The sequence below is a fragment of the Periplaneta americana genome, chromosome 1, assembly GCF_040183065.1.
Source record: "Periplaneta americana isolate PAMFEO1 chromosome 1, P.americana_PAMFEO1_priV1, whole genome shotgun sequence".
Lineage (NCBI taxonomy): Eukaryota > Metazoa > Arthropoda > Insecta > Blattodea > Blattidae > Periplaneta > Periplaneta americana.
Window position 1 is genome coordinate 85,935,907 of NC_091117.1, and position 15,581 is coordinate 85,951,487.

Consider the following 15,581-nt stretch of genomic DNA (forward strand, 5'->3'; position numbering starts at 1 on the left):
CAATCCTCAACAGATGGAAAAACTATTTTGGACAACTACTAAATATACATAGGCCAAATAGAAATGATCGGGACGAAATTGAAATACAAACTGCTGAGCCATTTATACCCGAACCCACACTTTCTGATGTCGAAATTGCGATAGAAAATCTGAAAAATTATAAGTCTCCAGGTATCGATCAAATTCCAGCAGAATTAATATAAGAGGGTGAAAGCGCATTATCTAACCAAATTTATAAGCTTGTACTTGCTATTTGGGAAAAGGAAATTGTACCAGAACAATGGAAGGAGTCCATAATCGTACCTATCTTTAAGAAGGGGGGCAAGACTAATTGTAGTAACTTTCGAGGAATATCACTTTTGTTGACGTCGTACAAAATTCTGTCTAATATTCTTTTGAGAAGATTAACTCCATATGTAGATGAAATTATTTGGGATCATCAGTGTGGTTTTAGGTGTAATAGATCAACTATTGACCAGATATTTTGTATTCGACAGATAAGGGAGAAAAAATGGGAGTATACTGGTACAGTGCATCAGTTATTCATAGATTTCAAAAAGGCATATGACTCGGTTAAGAGAGAAGTTTTATATGGTATTCTTATTGAAATTGGTATTCCCAGGAAACTAGTTCGATTAATTAAAATGTGTCTCAGTGAAACGTACAACAGAGTTCGTATAGGTCAATTTCTGTCAGATGCGTTTCCAATTCACTGTGGGCTAAAGCAAGGAGATGCACTATCACCTTTACTTTTTAACTTTGCTCTAGAGTATGCCATTAGGAAAGTCCAGGATAACAGAGAGGGTTTGGAATTGAACGGGTTACACCAGCTGCTTGTCTATGCGGATAACGTGAATATGTTAGGAGAAAATCCACAAACGATTAGGGAAAACACGGGAATTTTACTTGAAGCAAGTAAAGAGATAGGTTTGGAAGTAAATCCCAAAAGACAGAGTATATGATTATGTCTCGTGACGAGAATACTGTACGAAATGGAAATATAAAAATTGGAAATTTATCTTTTGAAGAGGTGGAGAAGTTCAAATATCTTGGAGCAACAGTAACAAATATAAATGATACTCGGGAGGAAATTAAACACAGAATAAATATGGGAAATGGCTGTTATTATTCGGTTGAGAAACTTTTGTCATCCAGTCTGCTGTCGAAAAATCTGAAAGTTAGAATTTATAAAATAGTTATATTACCGGTTGTTCTGTATGGTTGTGAAACTTGGACTCTCACTTTGAGAGAGGAACAGAGATCAAGGGTGTTTGAGAATAAGGTGCTTAGGAAAATATTTGTAGCTAAGAGGGATGAAGTTACAGGAGAATGGAGAAAGTTACACAACACAGAACTGCACGCATTGTACTCTTCACCTGATATAATTAGGAACATTAAATGCAGGAGTTTGAGATGGGCAGGGCATGTAGCACGTATGGGCGAATCCAGAAATGCATATAGAGTGTTAGTTGGGAGGCCGGAGGGAAAAAGACCTTTAGGGAGGCCGAGACGTAGATGGGAAGATAATATTAAAATGGATTTGAGGGAGGTCGGATATGATGATAGAGAATGGATTAATCTTGCTCAGGATAGGAGCCAATGGCGGGCTTATGTGAGGGCGGCAATGAACCTCCGGGTTCCTTAAAAGCCAGTAAGTAAGTAAATAAGTACATTATGAACATTGGATTTCTTGTATTCAGTGACTTTTTTTCGTAGTGACTTAAGCTGATCTGATCTGTTCGATCCGTAATAATTTACTGAATATGAGCGCCATTCATTAGATATAGAAATACACTCTTTTTTAATGCACCTAATGTAGTTACTTCATGACACACTTTACAGCCTAGCTTACATTGCAATCAATCCACGGGTAAGTTTCTTTTTTTCTTGACCACATATTTTCTTCATTCCATACATTCGGCCACTCCCTTTGCAGGTTGACTTTTTGGCTTTCACTATTTTGAACATTATGGCGTTGAATATTCTGCGCAGTCATAATGGAACTGTAATTATCTTTTGTAACAATATCTTTGGCTGAATTACTAGGTTCATCCAATAGAAGCGATGGGCTTGAGATATCAACAATATCAGAAGAGGAAGCTTTTGTAGCAATGGCACGAGAAAAGAAAGAATTTAAAGTTTTTTGTCTCTGTTTATTTTGCTTCATATTTACTGAAGGGCAATAGATAAAAACAAAAGTTTCAAGCAGTCTTTTGACCACGTTGTAGGCAGTAAATTAACTGTTTAAAATTCACTTCGTAAAATAACTGGGAAACAAACACAACATATTTCGGTAAGGAACACCATAAACAATCTCCTGTATAGTACAAAGACGCGAAAACTAACGAAGTACAATACGAAACGAAAGTGAATTAGGAATGTGATCATTTCGCACTAAAGTTTAATTTGGCGGTTGTCCTGTCACTAATTCTTCCCCCATTTCTCACCACACCCCGTCTATGCTCCTAGTGGTTTCGCGACCCTCTACTTCCGAACTTGTTCCGATTTTCTAAAGGAAGCACTGAAAATATAATCACTAAATATTCTGACATTAACTAAGATAGCAATGTAGTAATTTTCTTCATAGCATGTAGTAATTTTCTATCATACTGGTTGAGTGGAAGAGAAGACCGAATGGCCTTAACTCTGCCAGTTAAAATAAATAATCATTATTATTATTATTATTATTATTATTATTATTATTAAGATATCGTTAGCTGGGAAAGTATTGTGATGTCAAAACAGATTTTAAAATTCCAAATCAGTGCCGGAGCTCCTCTCCACCTTCGAACAGTGCCAGAGTGTCGCTCCACTCCTCCTGCACTATATCCCTGATTATGAACTAAATTCCAAGTAATAAAATTACAAAAAAATGTAATTCAGTGTAAGTGCTTTCAGATATGTACAAAACTATGTCAATAATGTGGCATGGTGTGCATATGGATTCTTTCAAATTACGTGCACTTTTCTTGCGATGAACATCGCACGTTGAGGCTCGAACCCACCCTGTCCCTTATTGGCATTCTGAAAATCTGGCAACCCTAATACAAAAATTTCAGAAATTCTCAAATTTAAACATGATACAAAGCTGCAAAGTTCCAGTCAGCTTCAAGTAACCAAACACAGACAACCGACACAAGCTCTGATCTATTATCAACTATTCTGAAGAATCATCTTGGCAAACAATGCTTCAAGAGCCAAGTAATGCTTATGTCAAATGTGAAATGTCTGAAATGAGCTGTAAATTATTGGGTGAGTAATTTGTTTCCTTATCACGATGTGGCAATTGTCTGTTGGCTGATGCACATCCATGCTCTAGTTACAGAGAGAACGTTTTATTGATGGTTCAATAATCTTCAAACTTTTAACCTGAAATATTGATTATAAAGAATTCAAACGATACTTACACAAATTAAGCAAGGAGATGCTGAAACAGCCTGTCTTAATGTCCAAACATTTGTGGCACCCCTTAAGAAATGATGCATCTTTTGCTGCAATTCACTTTGAGAAATGCAGGCGATATACCCCCAGATGCAATTTTTCAGTTCTTACAGTGTATGTGGATTATTTTTATATATCTTTCTTTTAAATTTTTATAGAGATAAATATCACAAGGTGTTGGGTTGGTGGATTGAGAGTACCACAAATTCCTACAGATAATTTTATCTTCTAACACTAGACCTACTGAAGTTAGTGCACAGAATTGTGGGCTGTATGTGCTGTCACAGTATCGTGTTGAGGAAAGGCGAAAGCTTACTTCCTCTCCATTAACTCGCCAAAAAATGAATGCAAAATAATAAAATTCCCACATAATTCTACGCATTAATAATTTGTTTTTTCATAACCTCATTTCCTATTATGAAAGCAGCTCTTCATTAAGGAGGTTGGGTTTTCTCGGAGCTCCAGTACTTGTTCATACACATGAAGATGAAATCAAGACTTTACCGATAACTAGACATCGGATTTTTAGGCACTAAAAATTGCAGTTTTAGGCGCCTAAAATAAGCTCAAAATTTGTCAAATTAGGCTCTATTTTAATGAAAATAGGCATTTTAGGCATATCAAGGTATCATACTTATTTCTTTCACTGAAATTTTTAGTTATATACTGAAATACGCACAAAAAAGTATGTTTAAACATTTAAAAAAATACTATATTATATTCATAAACAGAGCTGCACAAATTTAATATATTGAAACTAATGAAATAATGATTATTGATATCAAGATTACTCATTTTAAGTTATTGAAATTCAGTTCCATGCTCAGACTTTATTATAATTATCTGCACAGTACACCACCATAATTTTTTCTAAATTCTCCACAGTTAACCTTTGCCTTTTGTCACTGAGAATCATTTTGAAAGCAGAAAAGCTTCTTTCAACCGAAACTGATGTGAGAGGCGCAAATTTTAAATTAGGTACAATAGAAACATCAATACTTACTGGAACATTTACACTTTCCCCCGATATCACTCTTGATACTTTTTCCAACAATGAAAATCCTACATTCTTATTTAATACGTTGTCCCACTTATTTTTAACTTTTTTCCCAGTTTCGCCCAAAGCAGAATGTATGTTCACTTGAGCTTCCTTTACTATTGCTATTTGGCTACAAAGAGATTGTTTTTCACGTTCTAATTGTTCAATGCTTGCAGGTTTGAAAGAAAAGTTTGATGTTATGTAGGCAATATCGTTTTTCACTCGTGAGTCATTCAGACAATCTTTCACTGCTTTCACACACGCTGCACTATCAGTTTCAGGTAATTTATCAATAACTGTGACCACTTCTTTAAAATACTTAGAATAATGCACCACTGACTGAATCCAGGTTCCCCATCGTGTAACAACCGGCTGAGGTGGGAGTGGGATATCTGGAAAGTTCTCTCTGAATATTGAAATCCTGGATGGGGCTTTACAAAAACATTTTTTTGTGTTAGAAATAAACGAATTGACAAGAGGAAATTCATTCCGGATTGTTTCAGAAACCCTGTGAAGGCTATGTGCTAGACAGGTTACATGCATGAGGTTAGGATAAAATGTTTTAAGAAGTGGAGCTGCAGCAACCATGTATGAGGCAGCATCAGTACAAAACAACAGAACTTTAGAATCGTCTATATTACCTGAGTATAAAGACTGTAGGCCTTTATTTACAAAATAAGCAATGGCTTGGCTATTCACTTTCGAAAGTTCCTTAACACATACGAGGTGTGGAATCGAAGGTCCATCAGGACTAAGTTTTCCTACTACCATATTTGCTATATATCTATTCATAGGATCTGAGGTTTCATCCACAGAGACCCATATGTAAGAATCACCTATATCCTCCCGAATGGAAGCTAAAGTTTCATTGTATATTCTTTCTAAGTAATTTTTTCTTAGGGTCGACTCAGATGGGATATTTTGTTTGCAGTATTTAAGTAAAAACTGTCTTAAAATCGGATTTTCAATTGCATTCCAGGGAATGTTAGCAGCAACAAACGCTCTGGTTAAATCAGCATAGAAATTGCTGCTGAGATTGGATGAAGTAGGCTGTGTTAGTAAAATTTGTTGCAGTTGATTTTTCTGCTGAGCTTTAGCCTTATGAGCCGCTCCTTGCACATGTTACTTTAGGTGGCACTTCTTTTCTTGCGAAATCTAAAAATGTAAAGTAAACTGAATTAAAATAAAATCCTAATTGTTGTATTGCCGTATTTCTATCACAAAATTAGTGGGTTCGAACAATCAAAATTTTAATGACCTGCAAATACTTTAACTATCGGAATTTAAAAGATTAAAGTGTATTGGTCTTAAAAAGAATTATACCTCAGGATAGCTCAGTCAATGTATAAATATTATAGGCCTACTCATTAAAATGAATAGAATTTATATATTTCAACTATTGTTACATACCTGTTTGCTACAAATCTTGCAGAATATTATTTTTCCATCATAAGTGAATTCTGAATATTCTGTTAGCCATTGCCGGATCAATGTAGATTTTGCACTTATATTTTTCGGCATTATCGCGTTAAACTTCACAGGAAAACGTCCTACCGCTCAAAACTTCTCGACACAAATAAGGTGAGGGAAAGAGCAACTGTTAACGAGCATTCAAATGAACCGTTGTTATTGAGATTCAATTGGACAAAAATACAAAGTTCCACTTATTGTTGCATTTCCTGGTAGTGTTAACACTAGGAGGGCCATTCTTTTAAATATTTTGTAACGGTTTACCCTACTAATTCGCAGTTTTACGACTTTTCATAAATATTTCAAAAACACTCTTTCTCCAAAAATTGTGATTTTATGACACTCTGAAGGGCAGTACAGCTAATCGGTTTCAGACCGAAAACAGTCATTTTTATAGTATAGTATATCTCTGAATCGGTAGCAGCACATGTTGTGATTGTTGCCTGCTTCAAAACTAAGGTTGGTTTTTTGTCGGCATTTATGCTTCCAAACATGTTAAATTCGGTGAAATCTATTGCGAGTGTCGTGAGATTCAAAACATTTTGTTTCCTTTATCAATGGTTTCATGGCCGGTGTGAAGCAAACTTTCCACTTTTTAAATGCCTTAAATTTCGCAGTGAATGTATGTATAAATTATAAAAAGTAAGAGTAAAATGCGAAACTTTACAGTGAGTTAGGCATTTTTAGGCGAATATTAACAAATTAGGCTCTAATAACCGTTTTAGGGCATTTTAGGGCACTATAAAACTCTTTGAATACCTTTCAATTTCCATGAAACACAAATATTAATAATTAGTTTTACTTTTCTCCTAAAGAAACAAAATAGGCATTTGCCCTAGAATCCGATGTCTGCCGATAACACAAGGAGATTAGCCATCATGCACTTTCCGTTAAAAAAATTTAAGCCTGATTTCAGGGCCATTAAGTCATAGTTCTAGCATCACTCTATAAGGTTTAAAATTTATTAGCTGTGTAGCATTTCGCACAGAACTCTAAGACATACGTATCAGTTTTCTGTAAAAGACAAATAATCATTATTTTAGGAAAATTTTCCACGCGATATACACTGTCATCCAAATTTTTCCATTTGCCCTTTCTGCATGTTTATCTGCAACACTTCCTGTCACCAGGAATTTATTCAAAAGGACATGGATCACTAAACGACTTGGAACATAAACATCAGGCAGTTTTCCCAATACTGTCTCTGAACTTCATGAACAAAATTTGTTAACACATAATTAAAATGCATGAACACTCGTTGTTCTGATGCATTTTAAGCTATAAATTACATTAACGTGTAAACATCTAATGCATACAACACATAATATCGTCTTGGCTTGATAGCTTCCATTAGGACTAAGATAAACTGAGACCAACACAATCACTGGTAGCTACAGTATATTCCCACATTTACTCATTGAAAATAAAATCTCTATATAACCAGAGCATAGGTGGAAAGGAACTGATCACCCTACCCCATTATCTCCTGGCCTAGTTGCCTCATAAGTAGTGCTTTTTGGTATCACTTGTGACGTTCAGACCTGTCTTCGACAGTTGACTAAACAACAATGGCATAGCCAGTCTAATTATTTTGGGTGGGCCAGATATGCGGAATTTAGAAAGTATGTGACCCATCTCCTGACAATGCCGCTGCCATCAACTCTCTTGAAACTCATTCTCGAAAGTTTTATTTAATAACATGCAAAATTATTATAAACAATTATGCAAGGCATACCTATACAAATGCTTCATAAGGTGAACTAGAGCAACGAAGCTGTTGATCACTGATGATGATGAGTCCTACAACAAATCCCAGCATTTCTCGCTCTTGATGAATAAAATTATTAGATTACAAAGCTTTATGTATGACATGGTTGTCCTGGTATAAGTTTTTATTCGTCGCAATACAGAAAAAGTCCCTTCTGCGGATGCAGTTGTAATGGGACGAATCAGTATAATTTGTGAAACTTGGAGTAGGTCCTGGAATCCCACATCCATACTCATGTTCTGTAGTTTAGAATTTAGGTCACACACATGTTTTGATTTGATATTCATTGATTTCACTAGGGAATACTGTTTTCCTAGAAGTTCATTGTGTATAACATGCAATTTGAAGATCCATACAAGTCAGCCAGTTCTCGCAGTGTCTTGACGTTTATTGAAATCAGAAGACTTTGGATCACAAGCTGATACTGCTTCACAGAAAACATAATTTTCTTCAAACCGTCTTTTCATTTCTGATATGACATTATCAAGTATATTATATTAACTTGCTCTCAAGAAAACCTTATCTTGTTGCTTTGAATCGAAACTCTTCAGCATAGCATCACCGTCATCAGTAACAAAATAGTCTGTTATCACAGATTGACGTGCTCGATGATTACTTTTTTCTTGTGCAGAGACACTAATTCGGAAGACTTCTGCCATACAAACAGCACTGGAATAAAATTCTTCGAATTTTCTTCTTTTTGGAGCTTTGAAAAGTTTTCTATCATTGCCCTAATGAGGGACGAACATTTACTAATATCCATTTTTGGAGGTTAAAGTGTTTCCGATAATGAATTTGCAAGAGCAAAAATATCGTGTAAACTTACCAAATAAACTTCTTAGATGATGTAACAATCCAGTAGCTTCCACATCTTCTTTTATTTTATTGTTGTCAAACAATTTTTTTAGGCCCAACCTAAAACAGTTAAATCGGCTCTTGAAGAAATGAATGATCTTATATTATGAAACTCATCTTGTGTCACAATGTTGTGGAATATCGAAAATTTTCAAACCATCATTTTGAACTTGTATAAAGACGTCATGTCTTAAGGTGCTCTGTGATTTAAATGAGTAAATAGCTTCTAACAGTTCAATCAAATGACCAATCCCTTCAACATTTTTACAAACATCTATCAACACCAAATTGAGTCTATGAGCATAACAATGTTATAAGGGCAAGGATTATTAGCCATCTCCCTTACTTTTACTTGCGCTTCACTTAAATGACCTGGCATCACTGAAGCACATTGAGAAACACATTTTTTAATATCAAGTCCAAGACATTTTAGCCAATCCTCTATTGTATTTGCAAGAAATGCGGCGTTCAGTTGTTTTAACTCAATGAAGCCAATAAATCGCTCTTGTATGTGCACGCCATCAACATATTGGAGGCAAATGGACAGGTGTTCTTTCATCCCTTGGTCCCTAGCTTCGTCTACTAGTAAACTATATAAACCACGTTAAATGCAGTGGTGTAGCGTCAATGTAAGCTAAAAAGCTTAGCTTCCCCAGTTAATAATAATTTCATAATAAACCTGCAATTTATGGAGAAAATTATTTATTAATTTTAATAGAATTTATATTTACGCGTTAAATATTGTGATGCGGCAGCTCAGGATGATTTGTGATCCAGCAGTAAACAAGAAGTCTGCACACACCAGCTTCCAAGCAGACCGGTTTCTTCTGTGTAATTCACCCCACAGATTTTCCATCCCTCTCTAACTAAACTACCCTAGTCGCAAGGCTGCAAGAAGCTAGCTTTAACATTTAAAATAAGTAGTTTCCGAGTTATCCCTTTTCGTCAGTTGTGTTCAGTTGAAGTGTTAGTGTGCACTGTGGCTGATATAATAAATAATGAGCGAAATAACAGTTCCTGACACTAATTTACTTGAATTTTTTTTAGGACAATTGTATTATCAAGACTGACTTACGAACAAAATTGTGATTTAAAAAAACAAATGACCGACTCCCTTGCTGTCAATGAAGGACACAACCAAAAGACAGACGCATACTTACGTAATGATACTAATATTGTGATTTCTCTAAGTATGACAGGGAGTGAGCTAATGTTGTACGTATACGTGTCTATTTGCTAAGAGATATGTGTAAACCGTGAAATCATATTTTACTACGTATCATTTGAGGTCATGCCTTATTGGTGTTACTTACGATGTTCCAACCAATCTTCGACTGCTGACTTGAAATTGACTACTATTTATTTTAAGACTGTATTTTTGTAATACGTTTTCTCATATTACATGAAAGACAACTTGAGTTAGCTTCCCCTGTTCAAAATTTCATGCTACACCACTGGTTAAATGATAAATCGGTAATAGTCAATGACTCATAGCTTACCACTTAAATCAAACAAGGTTTAATAGTGGGTTATAGTTAATCAGGATCCTTGTATCGGGAGTTTGGAAACAACAATCTACAAAACAAAATTACACTTTTCAATGCATTTTTGACTTCTCATCTTAATTCTATCGATTGTAACTATTGCTCTGGATTCATGGTTTATTTTTAATGTTGAGTGTCCCCCCCCCCAAAAAAAACGCAAAAGTTCGTAAATTTTTGGGTTGGCCTGGGCCCACCTGGCCCACCTGCTGGCTATGCCACTGCTAAACAACAACAAGAGCATGAGAATGCATGGGCTGAGAATTAGGCTGTATATGCTGTCACAGAATCCTGTTGAGAAAAAGCGAAAGCTCACTTCCTCTCTGTTAATGGTAAGGAAATAATCTACTCACCAAGTGTGATTAAAAAGAACACAACAGTCACTAGGCTGCTTTTGATGAACAAGCAATCCAAACTTTTTGCCTTGAAAAACTTAATTCTAGCTATCCTTCATGTACAGTGGAAATTATTCATATAATTGAATATGTTATTTTAATTGATACTGTTCACAGATGGCATCAAGTGAAGATATTGAACATGAAAACAACTCTACACAAGGAAATAATGGAGGTGAACATCAGGAACCCCCATCATTGCAAATTAAATTTATAGAGGCTGTTAAAAATGATGACTATCAAACATTCACCAAACTGATGTCTAATCCAAATGTAGACCCCAACCATCAGTATGGGAAGGAATACAAGTACACCACTTGTTTAGAGTATGTGTGTCGAAATCCAGGCCGTGGTCGTTTCCTGAAAGAATTGTTGAGTTCAAGAAAAGTTAAACCGAATATCAATGAAATCCATCCAGAACCTATTCATTGGGCTTGTAAATCCGCTAATGTTGAGGCATTACATATTCTTTTGAAAGATAAAAGAACGAAAATAAATGCAACAGACAAGAACGGAAGAACAGCACTGCATTACACTGCTAAAGAATCTAAAGATGCAAAGGATGATGAAATGAAAAATCGATATATTCAGTGTGTCAAAATGCTAATGGAACGGTGTGATTGCCTTATCAATCTTCAAAATTCAAAAGGATATACTGCTATTTATGAAGCAGCACATTATGGTTGCAAAGAAATTGTAGAAGCAATGTTAAAATTTGGTGGTCGTTCGCTGGAACTAGATATTCCACATGAGAGTAGTGCAAAAACAGCACGACAGCTTATTAAAGAGAAGTATCCTGATATCGAACTACCACTCTCACTTCCTAAGACAGTAGATATGAAGTTTGGACTTCATAAACAGCTTATTAAGGCCCTTCAAAAACAAGATTTAGAAAGGTTTTCAAATATATTAAACAGTTTCAATGATAATGGTTATTCACAAATTGATCCAAATTATTGGTGCCCAACACCACATTCTGCTACTTTTCTTGAAATTGCTATCAAAGACACGAATAATGAACGATTTGTTGAAGCTCTATTAAAAGCTGGGGCAGATCCAAATATTGTCAATCCTGTCACGAGAAAAACATGTCTACATTTAGCAGTTGAGAATGGGAACGTCAAAGTTGTTGATATGTTATTAAATACTGCCAGGAATATTTCTGTTAACATACAGTGTAAGAATGAAAATACGGCACTAGGTATTGCAGTAAAGAATAATAATAAGGAAATTATTGAATCCATATTGAATTATGCAAAAAAGGAAGAAATTTCCATTAATGAGAATGATCTCCAATTAGTAAGAAGTACTTACCCAGATCTAGTTGCTAAACTGAAATTGGATGCTGCTGGGCGCAAGGAAAGAAACATTCAATCGAAATTATTTCAGCACTTATATGAAAATGAAACAAATAAGTTTCTTCACACTTATGAAAACGAATTGAGTAAAGATGATCAGTCTGTAACTTACAACAATGGTATTCTCACTCTCCTACAGCTTGCTGTGAAAGAAAATTTTCCAGATGTGGTTAAGTTCCTGCTAGAGAAAGGTATTGACCCAAATGATATTACAAAGAAAGGAAATGAATCTCCTCCACTAATAATAGCAACGCATTGTCAGAATTACGAAATTTTGAAAATTTTTCTCAAATCTTCAAACTCGAAATTTAATATAAATGTAAAAGATGCCAAAAGAAACACTGCACTCCATTTTGCAGCCCGCAATTATGATCTGCATGCAGTTTCAGAATTACTGAGGGCAGGGGCAGATGTGAATATTAAGAATGTGTATGATAAACTGCCTCTAACTGGAAAAGTAATTGAAGGGCTTTTAAATAAATGTGTAATAAGTGATGGACATCCTTCCAACGAGGAATTCAAAATTATATTTAAATTTGATTTTCTCCTGTCACTGAAGAAAGAAACAGTAATTATTCCGCAACTTACACAACCAACAGAAAGACATGCTAATGCGGGAAGCGAAATTGAAAATTTCGAAGATGCACCTCTAATGTTTGAAGAAAACGAACAAAATTCCAATGGTACATCAGATGTTTCTCGTACAGAGCAGAATGTAAAGAGCTCTTCGTCACAGACGTCACTTGTTGAACCAGGAGGAAGCACTGGAAGAACTGAAGGGGAAGAAGGTGTCGCAGCTAGTGGACTACATCATTCTCCTGGTGTAGTTATTGATATGGACGGAGAAAATGACAGTGAACAAAATTCAAAAGTTAAATCAAATATTTCTCGTACAGAGCAGAATGTAAAGAGCTCTTCGTCACAGACGTCACTTGTCGAACCAGGAGGAAGCACTGAAAGAACTGAAGAGGAAAAAAAGAATGCAGCTAGTGTAGTATATCATTCTCGTAGTGTGTCTGTTGATACTGACAAAGAAAATGGTACTGCAAGGAATGAAGTGGAAATTCGGTTGTCCAATTCAAATAGATCTCAACCTATGGGAAATGCAATAAACTGTAAAAATCCTGCGTCACTACATAATGCTCAACATCAGACCCAAATTATACCTGAAACGGAGTTGTTATTTCGTTTGTTGAAATACAAGGAACATAAGAATGTAGTAAATCACCCAGTTATAAGATGCTTCTTACAATTCAAATGGAATCACGTCAAACATTTCTACTATACGAATCTATTTGTTATGACTATCTTCATGTTGCATTTGAATGCGTATTTCTTACTCAATCCAAATAAAAACATCTTGACAGATGTGAAAGTTAATTTTTCTGTGAGCATTGCAAATCTATACACTGACATACCGGTACTGCAAACATACTTATTTTGTGTAGCTGTAATTATTGTTTGTAATTTATTTGCAAGAGAACTATTCCAACTAATTATGGGATGGAAGATCTATTACAAAAACCTAGAGAATTACATAGATTGGGGCATCATTATTGTAACATTATTCCATTTGTTCTGTATACCGGATTCCTACATAGCAGTAATAGGAGTACTTTTGTCATGGCTGGAACTAACTATTATCTGTGGAAGATTGAGAGAATTTTCTCTGAAGGTTGAAATGTTGAAGAAAGTATCTGTGAACTACTTCAAGTGTCTTCTTCCTTACATTTTTATCATATTTGCATTTGCTTTCAGTTTCTATATTTTGTTTCACAAAGAAAATACAGGAGAATACAATTTTTTCACTTATCCATGGGCAACAATCACTAAAGCAATAGTTATGATGAGTGGCGAATTTAATAGTGATGATTTCACAGACTCAAATGATAAGCTATTTTTCGGGCCACTGTGTATGATTGTGTTTCTTATGTCGTTATTCTTTTCTTCTATGGTTCTCTTCAATTTGCTTACAGGTTTGGCTGTAAGTGATACTAAAGCTATCGCAGACAATGCAAAGCAACTGAGTTTGGAATCACAACTGCATTTAATATATGGGGTTGAGAAAATTATTATGGATTGTTATGAATTTGTTGATAAGTGTTGTACTGGCAGAATTTTTCAAAACTTGGTCACATTTCATGAGAAGCTGCTTGAAGATGTTATGGTGTTTTCGGTAACTTGCTTTAAGGATCACAAAATCATTATATATCCAAATAATAAAGCTAAAACAGAGATTGAAGATGATAAAGATGATAGATGTTATGAATTGAAGATTGATCCAGATATTTTAGACGACGCAAAAAATATAATACTTGAACGTGTCAGCGAGAGAAATAATGGAAAAGTTGAAACTGAATTCAAGAACACTGATACTCCACAGTCAGACACAGACTCAGAAACTGAAAACAAAGACCAGAATATATATGAACAAGTTACATTGTTGAATGATAAACTGGACCAACATGAACTACAATTACGCCGTAATCAGGAGGATATAAACAGGATACAGAAAACATTAGGTGAACACAAAATTTTACTTGAAAAAATACTAGCAAAACTAGAAGAGAAAAGGTCATGACATGCCATGTAGTATCAAGAAAATGTTTAATTTTTAGTGTATGTGTCTGTAAGCCTTTACATTCTTGCATTGTGAAATATTAATATACTGTTATACAGTGTAGGCCTACACTGAAATTCAAATTTATATAATCATATGCAATGAAGGTGATAAGTGTGAGAATACAGTTGAATAATTAAAATGTCAACATACATATAACCTACAGAGTATATTTACCTATTTCTGAACTATTTAACGTACTGTACGTAAAGCTTCAATAAATACAGTATATTTACAAAAAATGAGACTGAAGCTAAAATTTCCCAGTACTGGTACCGTAATCATAAAATAATCGGTAACATTTTCATTCTGTGGAACTTCAATGTCTACAAAGCTGTACCTGTCAATCATCAGGAAGAATTGGAACCTCAAATAAATTAATACGGTAAGTTTTCTAAAAAATTTACACTTCTATTTTAGCAACGTAATTTCTTTCATGTCAGTATTTAAGTAAGAACATAATCTTATATTAAAGAATATAGGCTATTCTGTAGGCCTACACTGCTGTTACAGCCTCTGGATGTTTACAGCTATGTGGCATATATGTAAGTTACCTTTAATTAATTTAATATGATTTTTTGTTATCATTTCTGTTCAGAGTCAGAAATATAAATACTCAGGACTAATAATGAATACTAATCTTACTTGGCAGGACTATGTAAATTATATAAAGAAGAAAATCATCCCAGTTTTACGTCTGACGCATAGACTAAAAACTTAAAAAGAGTGTTAAACAAGAAACTATTAAGAGAAAAATATTATGCTTTGATGATTTCCTATTTTAGTTAACTGAGTACAATTTGAGAACATTAAACGAAAAGTTAGTTGAAGAATTGCAACTTCTATTATTACCATGTCAAACAAACGAAACGTAATTGACTTCAAAAAGCCACGTGCTTCAATACCGTTCCCAAGGGAAGAGATCTTTAAGCCCCCCCCCCCCATCCCAAAAAAAAAAAAAAGAAAAAAAAAAAAAAAAAACGAGAATGACTCACTGACAGTGTAGCAGGCCTTGGGCCTTATACTTGTCTGGATGATGATGGTGGTGATGACGATGATTATGAATTATTATACTTTAATACTTACATTTCTTC

The 15,581-nt window shown here is 34.8% G+C and overlaps 1 protein-coding gene across 4 annotated transcripts in view; it reads left to right on the forward strand.

Annotated features, from left to right (window-relative positions):
* LOC138697884 (adventurous-gliding motility protein Z-like) overlaps positions 1-15,581 on the forward strand; it is a 137,633-nt gene that overhangs the window by 18,104 nt on the left and 103,948 nt on the right. The window contains exons 2-3 of one of the 4 annotated variants that reach the window (XM_069823472.1): positions 10,627-10,684; positions 14,822-14,872. The exons of 2 other annotated variants lie outside the window; for them this stretch is intronic. The gene's annotated coding sequence lies outside the window, so the exon portion shown is untranslated. Of the gene's footprint in view, positions 1-10,626; positions 14,873-15,581 lie in introns of all 4 variants that reach the window. One more of the 4 variants, XR_011331627.1, reaches the window with a different exon arrangement.